The 19385-nt window shown below is 37.1% G+C and overlaps 1 pseudogene; it reads left to right on the plus strand.

Annotated features, from left to right (window-relative positions):
* Positions 1 to 19385, plus strand: part of LOC121080661 — a 65007-nt pseudogene that overhangs the window by 33188 nt on the left and 12434 nt on the right.

Raw genomic sequence — 19385 nt, forward strand, 5'->3', positions numbered from 1 at the left:
GGATGAATAGCTTTTAAACATCTGAGAATAGAAATAACGTCCTGAGACATGTTTTATGCTAATACAATAAATAAGACCTATAGTTTACTTTTATAAAATGTCATAACCTTATATGGAATTAATATTGAGGGGAAAGGGGTTTTGGTTAGGTTTTTTTATTTGTTGGAGGCATATTTTATTTTAAGACAGAAAACATTCTTTGGACAGAATAAATGTTAACTAAATGGCCTTCTCAAACATGAAATTGTCACAGGAAGCATACATAGCAAAATTGGAAGGAAGAAGTGTATTTTTTTTCTTTCAGAAGATAAAGCATAAATAAATGAAACTTTCTGAAGTCTGAAAATATTTGGAAACCTGTTTATAAACATCTGTACTGTAGTTCATTTTTAGTAGACTGGGGCGAATGAAGAGACGGGACGCAGCTTGATGCAAGCAAATGTCAATTTATTGTACAGAAGCACGAGGTTTTATACACTTTCAGAAGCTGCGCGCCTGAAACAGATTGGTTCCCGAAGCCAAGCATTGCACACTAGGCAATCCCCGACCGGTGGTCAACCACCATCAATCAACCGCAAGGTGTCATCTTTCCTTGGCGCCATCTGTCTCCCACTCCCCTGTGCTCTGCAAACATGCCTCATCATGTTAATTGTTGTCCAGACAAGCTCGAGCACATTCCCCTCAGCCAACTGATTGCCACGCATGGTCCCAGCCTGCAGACCGCTCCTGCAGTAGACTGCAATGTTAGAGAAGAGCAATGGCTTGAATATTGTAACAAGCTTATTGAGGAAAAATGTGGTTTTAAACTAGGGAAAGCAAAACAGAAAACTAAAGTTTGACTTAAAAACAGACTCAAAACCTTCTATCTTGTTGCATATTCTGCTTTTCTAATAAAATTGAAATACATCCTAACCTGCATATATAGTATTCTTACATTGATCCCTAAGTTGTGCTGCACAGGGTCCCATTTCTAATTAACTCATAATTTCATTGGCCATAATACTGTAGTGTGGTATTACTTTATACCAGGGCAAACTACTATTGGACAACTTCTGCACTGAATTGACTGTCTGGGTCAACTGGGTCTGTATGTCATACTCTTTCTTGAACAAGAATATTTACTTCAGCATTTGAAAATGAATTCTCACTTGACTTACATTGGACTTGGTGTGTCCATAATAGTTCTCAGGAATTGCAGGATCTTGTCTGCTTTTTCTTCAGTGTGTTTTTATTGTTGTCTTAGTTGTCATAGATCACCTGGATGGCCTTCTGCATCAGATATTCCATTTTAAATGATGGATATCAATTTGTATGCATTTTGACAATGGAAGGTACAGTGGGGTACCCCTTGACCTGTTGCCTAAATAGTATGGGTGCAGGAAAAGAGGAAAATGTCAAAGCACTAGCTAATTGAGCTAGCTACACAGACATTTTCCATCTTGTTTAGCTATCAATCTAACTTCATATGTGTGAAATTGTTCAATATTACCAAAAAGCCTAAAATGGAAAATTCTTGATGCTTTCTTACAGGTATGTGTTTAACACATACACTTGTCTATCTGGTAATTGGCTTAAATGATTCTTAGACTTGCATTCTTTGTACCTAAGCCCAAGTTTAACCATAACAATAAAATTTCAAATTCCCATCTTTTATTAATAGAGCCTGTAATTTAAATGCTTTCTGTGTAATGTTGAAATGGATTTGTTTTGAAGAATTTGTCTCTATCGGTTGCCCTTTTTGAGGGAAGGAGGGGTTTCTACAAAAACAGTATAAGAAATACTGTTACTAGCATTAAACTTCTTCCTAAGCCTTGGGAGTTTAATTCACAGAGCGCCTCTCTGTTTTACTGTCATAGCTGATATAAACCAGAGGATGGTGTAGTTCTATATTATTTTTGATAGTGTGGTTCAGAAAGATCAAACAGGAGTGGAAAATTGGGGTCTTGTCACCTATGTTTGACCTTTTTGCAACTACCGACTTGGATACTGGCACATTTACCTGATGTTGCTTAGATGTTTTTAATGTCAAATACTAGGATCAAAAAATTAATATTATGCATATTTTGTGTCTTAAATGGTGAGACATTTTTCAGGGTCAAACATATACTGCCTTGGACTCCGAGTAGTTGTGTGATGTCACTGAAGATGACCTGCTCTATAACTTTCCCCAGCACCGAGGTCAGACTGACAGTCCTATAGTTCCCCAGATCCTCCTTCTGGCCCTTCTTGCAGATGGGTATCACATTTGCCCCAGTTAACCAGGACTGCTGATATATGATGGAAAGTGGCTTGGTGAGCTCTTCCACCAGCTCCTTTAGTACCCTCAGGTGGATCCCATCTGACCCCAGAGACTTGTGTGTCTGAGTCACTAACCATGTCCCCTTGGATTATGGGGGCTTCATTCTGCTCCCCATCCCTGTCTGTAGCAGCTCAGGGGGCTGGGTACCCAGAGAACAACTAGTTTTACTATTAAAGAGTGAGGCAAAGAAGGCATTAAGTACCTCAGCCTTTTCCTCATCCTTTGTCACTGTTTCCCCCTGCATGCAATAAAGGGTGGAGATTCTTCTTCATTCTCCTTTAGTTGTTAATGTATTTATAGAAACATTTTTTATTTTCTTTTACGGCAGTAGCCAGGTTAAGTTCTAGTTGGGCTTTGGCCCTTCTAATTTTTTCCCTGCATAACCTCATGACATTGACATTCTTGTAGTAGTCCTCCTGAGTTGCCTGCCCCTTCTTCCAAAGGTCATAAACTCTCTTCCCCTCCCCAGTTCCAGGCAAAGCTCTCTGTTCAGCCAGGTCGGTCATCTTCCTTGCCAGCTTGTCTTTTGGCACATGTGGATGGCAAGAATTGAAAATTCTATCATTTCATTATATTTGTGTCCAAGATGGCCTCCAACTATCGCATCACCCACCAATCCTTCCCTGTTTGCAAACAAGAGGTCTAGCAGGGCTCCTTCCCTTGTTGGCTCCCTCACCAGCTGTGGCAGGAAGGTCTCTTCCACACACTCCAGGAACCTCCTAGACTGTTTCCCCTCTGCTGTATTGTATTTCCAGCAGTCATCTGGTAAGTTGAAGTCCCCCATGAGAACAAGGGCTAGCAATCGTGAGACTTCTCCCAGCTGCTTATAGAATATTTCATCTGTGTCTTCATCCTGGTTGGGTGGTCTGTAACAGACTCCCACCATGATATCTGCCTTGTTGGCCTTTCCCCTGATTCTTACCCATAAACACTTGACCCTTTCATCACCATCATCAAGCTCTAGGCAGTAAAAACACTCCCTCACATACAGGGCTACCCCACTGCCTCTCCTTTCTTGCCCATCCCTTCTGAAGAGTTTGTAGCTATCCACTGCAGCACTGCAGTTGTGTGTCATCCCACTAGGTTTCTGTGATGACCACTATATCATAGTTTTCCTGCTGCACAACAGCTTCCAGCTCCTCCTGTTTGTTGCCCATGCTGCAGGCATTGGTGTAGATGCACTTCAGTTGGGCTATTGATCCTGTCACCTTTTTTGGGGGGAGAAGCCCTAATTCCTATGTGACTGTTCTCAGGTGCTTCTGTGGTTTCTAACTCATCAACAACCCTTGTGTCTTTGCTGCCGCGTGGATCTCCATCCCCTACCCCCACTGATATGGCAGACTGAAGGACCTCACTGGCACACTGTCCCTCAAACACTGGCATGCCATGCCCAGGCTTATCTCTAGTGGCCTGGCTTTATCCCTTTCTCCCTTCAAATGTAGTTTAAAGCTCTTTTGATGGGCCCTGCTAACTCCTGCGCAAAGATCCTTTTCCCTCTTTGAGACAGGCGTACCCCATCTGTTGCCAGCAGGCCTGGTGGTGTGTAGACTGACCCATGATCAAAAACCCCAAAATTCTGCCGGTGACACCAGGCTCGGAGCCAGGTATTGATCTGCTGGCTCTTCCTGTTTCTTCCCTCATCATTCCCTGCAACTGGAAGGACAGAGGAGAATACTGTCTGTGCTCCTGATCCTTTAACCAGTCGTTCCAAGGCCCTGAAGTCTCTCTTGATTGCCCTTGAACTTCTTATTGCAACTTTTTTCTCCTACATGAAAAAGCAATAATGGATAATAATCCTTGGGCCGTACCAGGGTAGAAAGTTTTCTTGTCACATCTTTAACCCAGGCCCCAGGGAAGCAGCATACTTCCCTAAGAAGTGGGTCTGGTCAGTATGTTGGGCCTCTGTTCCCCTCAGGAGAGTCTCCTATTACAGTGACCCATCTTTTTTTTCTTTATGGAAGCATTTTTTCTTGCAACAATTTGTTGTAAGAGAATGCTCTTTTCATGGTTGATATTTATCTTTCTTGTAGTAAAGCAGCTAGTAGATGCAAGGGAAGGAGAGAGAGTGTGTGGGGAGAAGGGATTTTTCTATTAACACTAATAAGCTATTAGGTATCATTAAGAAGGAAGAGTATTTAAAATTTCCAAGTTAACTTCATAGTGAAAAGTAGAACCTTCTTACTGAATTTTTTTGTGCAGCTTCCATCTCATTACTATCTATGCCAATTCTTCAGTAACTGAGTTTTTCAGATTGTGTTTTAGTCTTCCCTATGAGAAAAGAATACATTGTTGCCAGAGCAAGATAAATTTTTTGGGGATAAGTCGGCTTCTGTTAAATGAAATTAAAAATACTAATCTGATCATCATATCTGTTTATGTTTCAGCTAAGCGTGAGTGTTTGTCTCTTATCAAGCTGTAAAAAAACCACCCTCAAAGACAAGTGTTAGGCAAGTGTAATGGACAAAATACAGAAACTTTGAGTTGTTAACAAAAATCTTTGCTTTCTGCTCGTGGTAGAAGTGATGGTTAAAGATACTGATCTGAAATAAGGATGAGTTTTACTTGAGCCTTGAATTTTTATATATTTTATTCATTAGTGTAAAAGTCTTAAAAAGTCTGGGGATCAGTCATAATAGCTGGGAAGGGTAAAGAAAAAGATGCTATTCTGAAAAAGCTTAAGTTTTCTTTTTCTCTTAAAATATGTTTAAATCTCTGTTGTTTACAGGTTTTTCCTTCTGTTTTTATTTTGGGGATGAGTATGTTTACTTTGGTTTTTGTTTTTCTCCTGGCCAAATGGGAATATGTGTGGAAGTAAGAAACTGGAGTAGCTGAATCCTTAGCAAACTGATGAAAAATGTATTGTCTGAAGTGTAGTGCTGAACAAGTAATTGATTTGTTCTTCAGCTTCTATGTTTTATGGTATTTTTCTTAGGTTTTAGAGTTTAAATACTTAAAATGTTGATTAAATCAGTGTGAGGATGTTGAGATCTACAGTTCCCTGAATCAGGTTTTCTGGTGGGTTTTTTTAAATTATTTTGTAAGACACCCAGGTTTGCTGACTTGTGGAGAACACTGACTTTATTTTACTGTGAATTTAATGGAGAGAAAAGAAGAAGGGATTGGAAGAGCAGCTTATAATATCCATCTATTTACAATGTGTAGTAGAATGGGAGCGCTGTTAGGAATTTGTATTTCATCTTGTCATATTGAATAATTAGACTTGCATTTGAAGTTATTTAATAATTGAAACTTAAAGTGCATTTAAGACTGCCATTTGAGATTAGCCTTTTGATATTCTGTTCTCAAGAGCTTCGTTTGGAAGCCAAACAATTACATTATACAGAAATGGGATATTGATGGGTTCTATTTCCAGATTCTCATCCTGCTGTTGGTTTTACAAGCACCCAGGGTTTTTTTAATGGCAGGGAAAATTTTGCATACTCAGTCTTAATTACAGTAATATAAGTCATTACCTTGAGCACACCTTTAAAAAAAAAATCATTAGATCTCTGCAAATTTTCAAAGAAAATATTTGGTACATTTTATCTAATGACTAAAATAAAGTTGTTTAACATCAGTGAGTATCAAGTTACATTGTGAGATTCTCAATTGTCTTTCTATTTGACATAAGCATAATTTTTTTCATTTGCAGTTTGAGAAATGCTATCAAAATGTAGTGTTTATACTGAATGAAACATATTTACACTGCAAGATTTAAATATACATTTTGAGGGTTACATTACAAATAGAACCATTTGAGGTACTTAATTTGTATTTGATTCATGTAGTTAATCCCAGTTGTGTAATTCACAATGCTAATTCACAGCTAAATTATTTTTTACTTTCATTGTGGTATCTCTAATTGCAGCACAATGATTTGCTGTGTTGTACTATTTAAAAATAAACTGAAGCTTGTAGTCTCCATTTTTCTTGTATCTAAGATCTGTTTATATCAGCTACCTATTTTAAGACATATTCATTTTGAAAAGAATACAAGTGAAAAAACTGGAAAACGCTTGCAAGTGCAGCTTTTATTTTACATGAAAACACCCTGAAAATTGCACAGCTTTTGAGTTTATGGTAGATGTTCTACAATAATTGTAATTTCATAATAAAGATAAATAAATCAGAGTACTTACTAACACGTGTGTTTTGGGGCAGGAGTGAAAGTAGTTTCTGTATTTGAGGTTTCCACAATCTATTTACTTCCAGTTGTTTGTAATTGAAATTTTCAAGATTTCAGTCTCTCACTTGAAGTAGTTGCATAAGGTGCAAAGGGAGGGGAAGTTTGACTACATTAGAGTATAGAATTGGGAACAGTTTTGTGGGGTTTTTTTCCTCTGTCTTATCTTTAACATGTATACTCCATCAAAATGATTACAGAAAGAAAAGTAATAAACCCTGTGTCACAGTGCTAAAATGATAAACTTTGGTTTTACTTTTGTTGGTTCAGTTGTAAGTTACCGTTTCAAATACGGGCCAAGGGGCTAATTCTTAGTAGGGGCTGAAAGTAATGGTGCCAGTTTGCATGTGCTCTCTGCTTTCTTTGCACTTGCATAAGTGCTGGCATGATTCTGCCATTTTAACTCCCTGAACAAGGTCTTATGGAAAATCACTGTTTTTTCTGCAAGTTTGCTCCCTGAAGTGGCTCATAGTAGGGTTAAATAGTCAGATTGAAAGAATGAGGGTTAGGACTGCCCTTTGCAATGACTGTTACCTTGTGTCAACTTGTTGTGAATGCTGATTTAGGATCCTGCTGACTATGCCAGTTTGTCACGAATGGGTGATTTAGACCACTTAACCACTGTCAAAGGTATCAACAAAAGTGGTTTTATTGAAATATGATGATGTAAAAGTGTGATATAACAAAGTTTGATGACAAGGTTCACTCTATTACTGTACTGCACAAAGGATATAGCAATGATTCAAAGTTACCAAGACAGAATCAAAGTTACCAAGACAAAACCTTAGTGCACTATAATGCAAGGTTATTGCATGATATTGGTCACTTACCAAAGATCTGTTGTTGGTAAAAGGTCTCTCTGCCTTGAGGAGCAACCTTGAGGGGCATCCCAGCTCAAGAGGAGATCACCACCATGCAGCCACGCTGCCTAGCAGGGAGAGCTCAAAGGTGGCTCACTTAGGCTGCCACATTTGTAGGATAAAGTGGTGTAGTCAAATTGCATACAATAGGAAAAGTATGCATGAGACTCCTTGTACCCACAACTTTCTTTGTTCCTTGATAAATGAGTCTTGGAAAAACCACCCACTATTCATGTGTTAATCTCATGATCGGTGTTCCAAGCTTATATGTATCAATGCTCACTGTGTCACTGTTCCTTTGTGGGGTTCCTGGAGGAGTTCTTGGCCCAGCTATGGCTCAGGCTTTTACCTCCTTTGGAGCCTGTACCAAACTACTGCTAGTTTGGTTAAGGGGTTAAGTGCATCTGTCACAATTATAAAGGGAAGCCACAATACTGAATTTATTTAGATATGGCACTTAACCAGTGCTCTCTATTTTTTTTGTCCTGTTTAGTCTTAATGATTTTTTTAAAACTTTTTTATCTTCTTTATTGCTATGTTTAAGATTCTGCACATCACTTTTAACTATCCAGGTAACTGACTATGAAGTCAGAGGAACTAACAATGCAGAGTTAGAAAAAGTGTGAATATAAAAATTAGTGCTATAGCTATGCTTTTTTCCTTTTTGATTTTTCTTTACATAGATCTTGTTCATTAAAAGAAGATAAATTGAAAGCCTTACACTATATTATAGATGCAATTTTGAACGAGAAGAGGAAACAAATTAGAAATGTTTCACGTGTTTTTAATAACATAGGCAATTCAATTTTATTTAGACAGTGTGCACTAGTATTTTAATTTTTCAGTATGAAAGAGTGAAAATAATGATTTGCTGTACATGTATGATTTTGCAATCTGTTTGACCATTGGCAGAGTAATTGTGGTTTTTCATTACCACCTACATTTGTAATTGAATTATTTAGTATTTTCAGGAAATATTAATAGTTGTTAAAATATCTTAGTATTTGACCTTCATTTGAGGTTAAACTTAACCTAACATTTATCTTCATTGTCATTTCTTTAAGGCCCTATTGAATTTGAAGAATGTAACACATCCAGTGCAGTTGAAGGTGAGATGTAGCATAATTATTTGCCTAACAGTCTTGTTGATAGGGCCTGAAGCTGAGGAGAGAAGGATATTCACATGTGAATATGTATAACTTTAATGTATTTCAGTAGACCAGAAACCTGGTTTTCTTTTGAGAAACAAACTTCTATGAAAATGAGACCTACAATACTTTATAAGCCTAATGCACAATGGTTAAAGAATTTTAATATTTCTTATAAATATACTTTGGCTAAGACTCTGTCTTTGCAGAGGTTTGGATTTGGTTCACTTATGACAGTGTAACTTAATTTGCAAGTGTCAAAACATGGCCCAGGCTCTTTCCATTGTTGTCACATTAGTTAGACCAATTCTAATGCAGTGTTATGGTTGCAAGGCCTTCCTTTGTTGGTGTGCCTTATTTTGCTTAGAGGATTGTTTTAAGTGGTTAAAAATTGTTTTATTTGTATAAGCTATATATTTATTTTTGGGACACAGGAGTTGACAGTATAGCTATAGCAGCTGACAACTTTTAGGTTGTCAAGATTGCAGCTGAGTTTTTTGACTGAAGCAGAGGATATCCATGTTCAGAAACTACTCTCATATTCCATTTGTTATTGTTTTGGGCTGGATAAATCACAGAAAGGAAATAAATCCCAGACTAACATTTAAAAATAATTTTGGAAAGATTTCTGTCTCTGCTAAACTATAAGATATGGCTGAATTTATAGCTAACTGATTTGTGAGAAGTTTTGAGTTATTTCACCCTGAAAACTTCTAAAAGTGAAGAGATTCCTTATGTGCTGTGTAATGTATTTCTGTAAAAGGGGAATATAGTGGGTTTTTTTAATGATGTGCTCAAATTGTCAGTTATTAAATTTTGGAAACCAAATTATTTCCACCATTTTGCTCAAAACCTTGCTGTAGGTAGTATCTTACATCAAAACAAAACTATAGATTAGTTGGATCAGATGCTTGCACTCAGTCATTTTGTTTAAAGCTTGGCAGTCTACTTTGATTCAGCAAAAATTGGGGAGAAGCAGACATGACAGTAAGTCTGATGGAATATTTAAATACATTTTAATTTTAGTACATTAAATGGGTATGAAAGCAAACTTTTTTTCTGTACTAAAGCTATATATATACAGTGCTAAAAACGGGGAAGAAAAGACGGAGTGGAGGCATGGTTCCAGACTCAGTGGGAGCCAGCATTAGAGCTGACTACAGCACTAGGAAACCATGAACTCAGCATCAGCTGGGAAGCCAAGAGACATTCTCATTTTTACAGGACCAAGATCCTACTTTTTTGGAGAGACAGGGGCTTGCAACTACCAGAAACATGCAGGGAAATAAGAACAAGGACTTCCAGTAGCTAAGAGAGGCAGACTTCAGTTTCTGATCCAAGTGCACTGGCTATTCAGGACTGCCTGGAGCAATATGTCCTGTTGAATTTCTGTGAGCAGAATCCCTTTCCTCAAAACTGGAATTGCACACATCTTCTATACAATAAGTGACAGTCTAGCATACCCAGCTTGGAAAGTTGGATATACAATGCAGATCAGTTTAATAAAAGTTTTCATATCTGTTTTTAAAGTCACTGTAGTTTTTACATTTAACCCATTTAGTATTTCAGAAAAGATGGTTTAGTTTGCTACAAATTTGATTTTTTTCTCTTTTTTTAATAAGCACACATTTAAGATGTTCAGTTTGACTATATAAAACCACTGTTGTTCAGTTACACTGGTACTTATGGCTTTATTTGGCAGGGTGCAGATTAGAGAGGACCTGTATGCTACTCAAGTATTTCCACACGCTGTAAATATAATTGCTTCTGCTTTTTGCATAAATCAGTGAGAGAGATTCAGCGTCAATAAATTTTTAAAATAATACTGCTTAAATTCAAGCAGAAAGATATAATACTTGTGAATAATGTGCTTGCAATCACTGCCTTTCTGCTGACAACTTGTTGGTTTTTTTAAAAAAAAGTGTTTCTTAAGAGGTTATTCTATTATTTTTTCCAGCATCTTCTGGTGCTTGACTACAACTATGCTTGACAAACTCAAACTAAGAATGAAATTCCAAAAGACAGAAGCTCTGAATTCCTTTAAGAATAGTCTTAATTGCTTTAAGAACTGGTTATTGTCCAAAATGTTTTGCAATTGCATGTGGACTATTTCATTAGGATTGGTGACTTTTATTTATTATGCACATCATCCATAGAGACCTGACTCTTAAAGTATATTCATCCAAAATACAGCATGGTACTCTGGACTTCCCTCGATTTTTTTAAATTTTTTTTTTTTGCACTATGATGTGAGTTTGGTTTTTCAGCATTTACTCTGAATATTTCTTCTGCAGTGTTTTTAGCATAAACTTTCAGTTTCTTTTATTTAAATCTCATTCAGTTGAATGTGGATTATTTATAATGAAAATTTTAACACAGTTTGAAAGAGAAATGGGTCAAGTGCAATGTTTCAAATTAATTGAAAATATTAAAGGAAGTACCAGAACTGTGTGAATAAAATCATTTGTGCATTTTATAATTGTATATTTTTTTTCTTTACTTTTTTATAGGGAGTTTCCAGATACAGACTCAGTTGTAAGTAGACTTATTTCCAACACAAATGCATATGCTAACATTGTCAAGCACTACAATTTGATGAAACTTAAATATTATTTATGTGATAAAGGATTTAATATTTTGATAACATAGTTGAAGTATTAATTTTGCTCAGAACATAATCTTAATGCATCATGGTCATAATGTGTCAGTAATACATTTATATTTCCTAACAATCTTAGGTTTTAGACAAGGTGGGTTTACTGCAATTATTTGCTACTTTGTTTTGCAAGTTAATAATTTAAATTGCTTGACTAATACATTCTAACTAAGAAAAAGGTTCAGAGGACATCATCATGTTCCTCTGCTTACTACTGTTTCTTTGGAGAGCCTTTCTAATAATAATAGTGTTCTGCATGTTCACTGACAGTAGTGTGTAGGAATATACCTTTTAAAATATGGCTTTAAATGCAGTATCTTGATGTACTTTTCTTTTTATTTAAGCATGTATGTTGTCTTGAATTATATGTAACAGAGATTGCAGATCCCTATAGCTATAGTAGGGAATGACTTACAGAATGATTTAAGTGACTTTCTGTAGACTGATTTGCTTTTCAGTTCATTTATTTAGAAGGCAACTATATTAAACAATTTAAGTTTCCAAGCTCACTTTTGTGGATTTTCTTCTTTACATTTAATATCTGGGAGTTTTAGTACCTAATATTAAAACTTATTTTGAGAAACATGGTTTAAAAAATTTAGTAGAACTTCTAAATAAGGAAAATTAAGTTTTGCAACATAATAGAACTATATATGCATGAACAGCCTTATAAGCATCATTTGAGACAGTTATTTTATCCTGTACAAAGTCATCTTGATTTAGAGCACATTTCTTGGGTACATTAAAATAAAGTAACTTTAGAATCATCCCTGTAATTATCAGGCTTTTCATGGAAATAATGTCTTTTGACTGTTCAGGTTGAGTCACTGGAGTAAAACACAACTGGGTTTGACATGCAGTGTTTATTTTCTTACTTGCTTATTTTGATCTCTACATTTAAAAAAAAATTAACAAATTCAACTGTAAATGTGTCTGACATTCTTTATGGCTGCATGAGGCACACCATATGATCATTTAATTGTTCTGTCTAGATGTAATTTATATATGATTTTTAAAAAAAGATCTAACTTTCATAGTGTTCAACAACAAAACTAATACTTTTGTTGCATTCTCTTTTTTTATGCCCAACATTTTATGAATGCATTTGGAATTTAATTTGCGGTCTGTCATTTCTTCCTGCTTTTCACAAGCAACAGTATTATTCCAAATGGTAGAATGCTTTAATAGCAGAAGCTATTACTGTCCTTCTCATGAAAAATGATACAGCATACCATAGATGAGATTAATTTCATCCCTTACAAACAAGTACCCCAGAGTGCTTTTACATTTTAAGGCTGGTATTCTCTTCTAGAAGGTCACATTTCAAATGGTTTTAATTTTTCTTGTCTTTTACTTTAAGATTTCCTGTTTCATTTTTCAAATTTGATCTAAATAGTTATAGCCATCTATATTGTTATCTCTATGAGGGTTTATTTTCTATGCATCTTTGCAATAAATTACACATTTCAAGAAATTGAACTCTGAAAAGTATTATTGAAAAAAAATTAAAACAGCTATCATTTTTGTTTGATTGCTAGAAAATACCAAGGACCAGCCCTCAGAAAATTCAGCTTATTTAAGGTGTCCCATTATGATTTTGGTGAGCTTTGGTCACTCACAAAAAATCTCTATGTCTGGCTTTTATAATATTGACATAATCTTTTTTAAAAATGTACCTTTTGTTTATTTGTCAAGTATTTTAATTGTTATCTTGTGTGAAAGGAATGTAATAGAAAACCACTCTACAATCATTTATGGCTATAAGCACTGAGGTAAATATATTGACATTTTAGAAATTAAGAATCTGGTAAGAACTGAATTCAATACTTTATCTACCAGTTCTATGTGATATTGTGGATCTTTCAACATACAGTATGTAGCCAATACCATTAGGGCCTTCTCACTAGTCTAAAATGTATAATGCAGCGTGTTCTAACTTGTATTCTCTGTTTTCAGAAAACAAAGCAGTGAGATGGTCCTAAGAAATGTCTTTTGTACCAAAATGGAAGTTCTCAAATTTATCTTTGGCAAGCTATCTGCTTATGCTCATCCTTTTTTTTAGCCGCCAGATTATATATATTGGAAAATATAGTTTTAATGCATATGAAGAAATTGCTATTTCCTGTCAAGAATTTTTTGTAACTGCTATAAGGAGGTTTTATGTGATCATGAGTAGGAAGGCAGCTGTGAACTGAGAACTGATATTTGTTAAAAAGGTTGACCGCTTCAATAAGCAGTCTGTGTTTAAATATAGATTACAGTGTCGTGAGATTCAAAATTCCTGTGCTGTTATGTCTATCTACACATGTAACTACCATTAAGTTAAGCCTTGATAATTAAGAAAAATAGAAAATTAACTGTGTGTACACTAGAAAGAGATAGAAAATGGAATTTGGCTGTGTATGTGTTTATTACCTAGCAAGTTGCTCTATGGGCAGAACTAATTGTCTTGTTTCCCATGGATTTGCAATATCTCTAGGGATGGTCTATAGCAGGGGTCCTCAAACTTTTTAACCAGGGGGCCGGCGCGCAGATGAAGTGGCAGGCAGTCATCTGCGGCTGCTTGGTTTCCCCCCCAAACCCCGGCGGCGGGGGGGGGGGGGGGGGGGGGGGGGGGGGCGCAGGGGGTTCTGTAAATACCGGGGGCCGGATTGAGGACCCTGGGGGGCCGTATCCGGCCCGTGGGCCATAGTATGAGGACCCCTGGTCTATAGGAAGATATGAGCTCTAGTAGAAACTTTTCTTCTGGGGAAGCATTTACAAGGTTCCACTTGTGTCCATTAAGATCTGAGTTTGGATTGCAGTCCTTCCCTTGGTTGGGATACCTGCAGATATCTCTTCTACTTGACTGCCTATTTTCATGAAGACTGTAGTAATGTTATCTCAGAGTCCTCTGTTCTGTCTGTCAAATCCATTTGATTTGTCCATAATTTCAAAAGTAATTAAGAAGGGAGCCACAGATGCATAGAAAATAATGCCAAACCTTTTTTCATAGGAAACTAGAATGCAAACAAATATATCAAGGCATCCAAAACTTTTCATTAACCTCTTTACATATGAGTGTAGCATAATTAAGTTTATATAGAATTATATACCATTTTTATTGTTAGGGACTGATTTGAATTTTTAACTTTCAAACTCTAATTTGTGGAACACAAGTGTAACATTAGTGAAATTAAATATTTTTTTTATTTGCATTTTGTAATGTTTAGTTCTGACATATCTTGAATAGCTTCTGTTGATACAGGGTACGAGGCTTTGTAGTCAGTCACAATACAAGACAGAAGCACTTTGAATACCTGATTTTCTTTCTGCATCTCTGACAATGGAAGAAAATGACTGGCTGCTCTTTGGTTTTGTGTGTTTTGGGTTAATAAGCACCCTAAGGAATGAAAGCTGAGAATATGTTATACCTCTGTCTTAACCTAATGGTACACTTGAGTCAAATTTACATCTCAAATATGTTGAAAGTGAAGAGGCTCTTTTTTTCTCCTGTTAAGATTATGAGCTTCATCTGCTTGCTTTGAGTTTGCTTTGGTCCTCATCTGGATGTACAGGAAAGGAAGTCAGTCCAGTTCAGTAAAACGGTAGAAAGTTCATCTGGCAAAAAAGAAAGAGTGAACTGTTCAGCTCAGCAGTATCTTGAAGCATACTCCGAGGAAAACTTGATAAGGAGCTCTCATAACCACTGTAGATATCTCCAGGAGAAGAGAAAACAGGCAGAAATCAAACTGAAGTTCAGTTAAGGTTCTTTGCTTCTTGACCTGCTGACCAACCTGTGAGCAGTGTTAACATTGCTGAGGAAGAGCTAAATGAAGTAGCTAAACTGCAGTATGCTCCACATGTTCCTCTCTTGTCCTTTATATGTGCCTCAGAGGAACCAATGACATGGTTATGGTGTGGCTTCTTCCATTGCTTGTTGGATGCCAGATGGGACAGAGCAAGGAAACTGAGTCAAAGTATTGACTGAAACTCTAAAAATAAGTTTTGGGAATAAAATGCTCAGTCCTCGTGCTTTCTGAATAGGCAGTTTACTTTATTATGTCCTTATGTTTTATTTCTTTAAAAAATTATTCACCCCAGAAAGTTTGTAGAACATACTAATGCAAAGGTAGAGTTATAAATCCTACATATTTAATGTATATTTTAAACTATATAATACCTTAATCAATAATGTGTTGTGAACACAGGGGAAGCCGTGGTTTTTTTTTTGTTATATCTTTTACTGCTTGATAGAACCTCTGAGAATGTGAAACTTTCTTCCAAGGAAGTCCACCTTTCCAGTGACTTCCAGAGAGTTCAAGTCACATCCATATTGACCTTATTTTTATTGCAAATGCTACAAATAACATTTTTGGGTAAGAGGCTAGAGCAGGGGTCCTCAAACTACGGCCCGCAGGCCGGATACAGCCCCCCCGGGTCCTCAATCCGGCCCCCGGTATTTGCAGAACCCCACACCCCACCCCCCCCCTACCGGGGTTTGGGGGGAAAACCAAGCAGCCGCAGATGACTGCCTGCCACCTCATCCGCACACCGGCCCCCTGGTTAAAAAGTTTGAGGACCCCTGGGCTAGAACTTCGTTCCCAATCATATTAATAACTACTTCTTATGGAAACAAAATTTGCCCGGATCTTCTTCCTCTGTGTTGAAGTTCAAAAATGGCATGTGTATACAGGAAGGTTGTGGGGTTTTCCTCCGTTCAGTGTGGTAGGCAAATCGGGTCTCATCTGCATTGTATGCCTGGTATTTAAATGATGCACTGTGATCCACCACATAACATATAGTTCTGTCTGTGTAGGAGTGTGGAGAAGGGAGTAAGAATTAGTCAAGTAAATGTAAATGCCTTCATTAACGAGATTTGTGAATCTTTATATCGCCCAAAGGGCTGTGTCTTCTGCCACTGTTACAAAATGTAGATTAGTAAATAAAATTCTGATGTTTCAAAAAGCAGAACTGTCTAACTGTTCAAAATATTGAAAACAGTATTTTGAGATTACTACTGAACTTGTGTAGAGGAATTATAGAGGAATGAAGGCAGGTTAATTAACATTGATAATATACAGCTGTGGGCTTGCATGGCCAGATGTGGCAGCAGCCCATGGCAGTGGTGGGTCCAGAGCAGGTCCGGCTAGACAGCGGTGATGGCTGTGCCAGGGGAAGGCACGGAAGCAGTGCGGTGCCATGGGCGGCTCCTGCTGCTGCTATTGTTCAGCCTGGCAGTATTCTTGCTGGTGTTTATGTGCTTGTTGAAGGTGTCTCCACTCGTAGAAGAAATCTGTGACCACAAGGATGTTAAGAAGCTTTTCAGGACATGGAATGATGTGTTAGTGCTGTATTCTAGATCTGCTGCTGAAAGCTCACTCAGGTTACTGTCCGGTGTGACCCAGGAGGTGAAAGGACGAGGTACTATAAGCTCATCAGAACCCCCCTCTGAAGAAAACAAAATCCCAGATGTCAAGAAAGCAGATGAGAAGAAAGGTGATCAGCCCCCAGAAACTGAAAAGCCCAAGATAAAAGTGAACAATGTGGAAGAAGCAGAGAGAGAGAGAGAGTGTGAGTGAGAGAGAGTGAGTGAGTGAGTGCGCCCTGGATGAAGGAGAGGCCCTGGGAGAAGAAAGAGTCCTGTATGCGGAGAGGTTGGCTGGAAGAGGAGCATGGAGAAGAAAGAATCTGGATGCAGTGGAGGCAAGAAGCAGGGTGGACTGGCCTGAAGAGGCTGAAGAAACAGTGTGGACAATAGATGAACTGTTGAAACCTTGTGGGGGATTGGTGGCTGTGCTGGGGCAAGGTGTGGGAGCTACCTATTGAAGTAAACCTGGTATGGGATGGTAAAAGCCTTGTTGCAGCTGGCTAGTTTTGATAGTGCTGTGACAAACTTGTAAGTAAGGTTTCTGAGGTACCATTTTGCTTGTATGGGATGCAATTTTTCTTTGTTAATACAAAGGTATATTAAGTATCTCTTCCACCCTTTGTAATTTTTATAAGAAGTTTATAACCGGTGAAATATTGAAAACATCTGGGTTGTGTTTTTTGTAGTAAGCTTGCTGTAGCATCTCAGCCGTTCACATAGACTAATTATGCATGCAAAGTCACAAGTGAGCTTTTTTGAATGGGAAAATCATCTGTGTATCCAAGTCTATCCCTTTATATACAATATACGTGAGTGGTTTTTTGCACATTTTTAAAACTTAGATTACAATATTAGAGACTTGTTTCTCTCTCTCCCAAAGCATTTTATGAAATGAAGTGCTTGGGTAAGAATTCTAATTAATTAATAATGATAAGCTATGAAATAATGGAGTTGATTCCCATAGAAAATTTGGGTTCTCTGTTTTACACTAATAGGATAGGTAAAGCATTAAAAGAAATATGTTGAGAAACACAGTGAAATTTATTGGGGAATGAAATTAAGAACTCTTCTATTTACAGTCTTTTTTTTCATCTTTTTAAAAACACTTTCTATCTCTGTAATACTTTTGTGATCTCTTGTGTTTAGCCTAGGCCATTCAGCCCTTCATTGACCTCTAACGTGAGTCCACCACCTGCAGCTCCCTTGGCACATGCAGAGAGTATTTTCTCAATATCCTCTTCTGCTTCCCTCAGTGCAGCAAACATACCTACAGTTGGTAAGTTAAATTAACCATTTTAACTCATTTTAGAAATGGTGTAATTCTGCCACTGAGTTCCACCTGGCAGGAGAACCATTCCTTGAAGTTGTTCCATATGTGAGTCTAGTCTAGGTACTTCAAGCATCCTTTGCAATACCTGCTTCTAAATGACACTGAGAAACAGGACAGTGGATTTGACTAGATTAGACCATAGATCCAATTATGGCATGTTCTTTAGTGACATATTTTTCAAAATTAAAATATTCCATGAATTTATATTTAGTGTACTTGTATATCTATTCATCAAGCACAACATTATCACATATTTTTTCAGATGATGTTATTGTATATGTACAGAAATATTTTGGGATGCTGATAAATTTGAATTAATATAAATGTTCACAAAATTTAGTTCTCTTTATGTTATTTTTATTGTTTGTTATCCTGTAATTGCAGTTTGCAAAAAAAAAAGAAACTTTTTCAAGTTAATGAAGTATATAAGCTAAACAGAGGTGTTTAGTAAAAGCAAAACAACCAACCGACCAATAAATATGAAGATGAAAAGCAAATCAGTCTTTCTGTGCTGCCACTAATTTCAGAAGGTTTTCTTGTGTTTTTAAAGTCCTTCCTTTATGATATTTGATTATAACAAATAACAAGGAGACTTGTGGGAGGAGGGGGAGGGGGTATTTGTGAGGCTTTTTTAAAGACATTTTATTTCTGTAGCAGAATTGATGTATTTCATTCCTGAACACTATTACCACTTTAGTCCCAATTTAAATCGGACTCTTGAGTTAATACTCAGTTATCTATGAATGTTACTGATGCCACGGATTCCTCACCCAGGTTCAGCACCTCAGAAGAGCATCTGCACAGCTTCTAGCAGGAGTTCTGCATTGAAAGCAATGCAACTGTTTCCACCCTGTGCAAGACCAAAGCTTGTAGGGTCTGCCTAGCCTTAGCTGCTGCAGTGCTGGCACAGTTCACTGTCCACCAGTTTCCCAAATTCTGAGGAGCATCATAGAAAGATAACTGATATTTTGGTTGCCAGAGTCCATCCATCAGGCCTTAGCACTGGTGCCAAGGAACCAGAAGTTGGTGGCAGCAGCAGCATCAGTAGCCCCAGGGGGTGGGGGTGGTGGGGGGTGTTGACTGTAATTATCTTGTTCCAAGTAAACTTGTAGGCATGCATAATTGAATTTCTTTTATGCTTTAGCCTTGTTTTAATTTGAAAAGTATTTTTTATATATTAAATTGTTTAACATCCATTTTTGCTTGAAATATTTTTTCTTGCAATGTTTTGTTTCATTTAAATGTAATGGAGGACGATCATTTGATCAGAACACTTCCTACAATTGAAAAGCTTTGTGAGACACCACCAGGTGTTGTACTAGAAGCAGATTTACATGTTAACTAATCATCCTAATTGACTACAGCTAATAACATCATATTTCTTTTGAAACAAATTTCTCCAGCTATTTCTGATGTCTGGCAGATACAAGTAGCTTGAAAGCTCAACTACTTAACAAGTTATATGTTGCTGAAGTCACCAAAACTTGATATAACCGCTTTTATACAACATAGTTTTCCATCTATTCCCCCCCAAAAGAAGCTGAAAATTGGTCTTGTTT

Source organism: Falco naumanni, chromosome W (assembly GCF_017639655.2).
Source record: "Falco naumanni isolate bFalNau1 chromosome W, bFalNau1.pat, whole genome shotgun sequence".
Taxonomy (NCBI): domain Eukaryota; kingdom Metazoa; phylum Chordata; class Aves; order Falconiformes; family Falconidae; genus Falco; species Falco naumanni.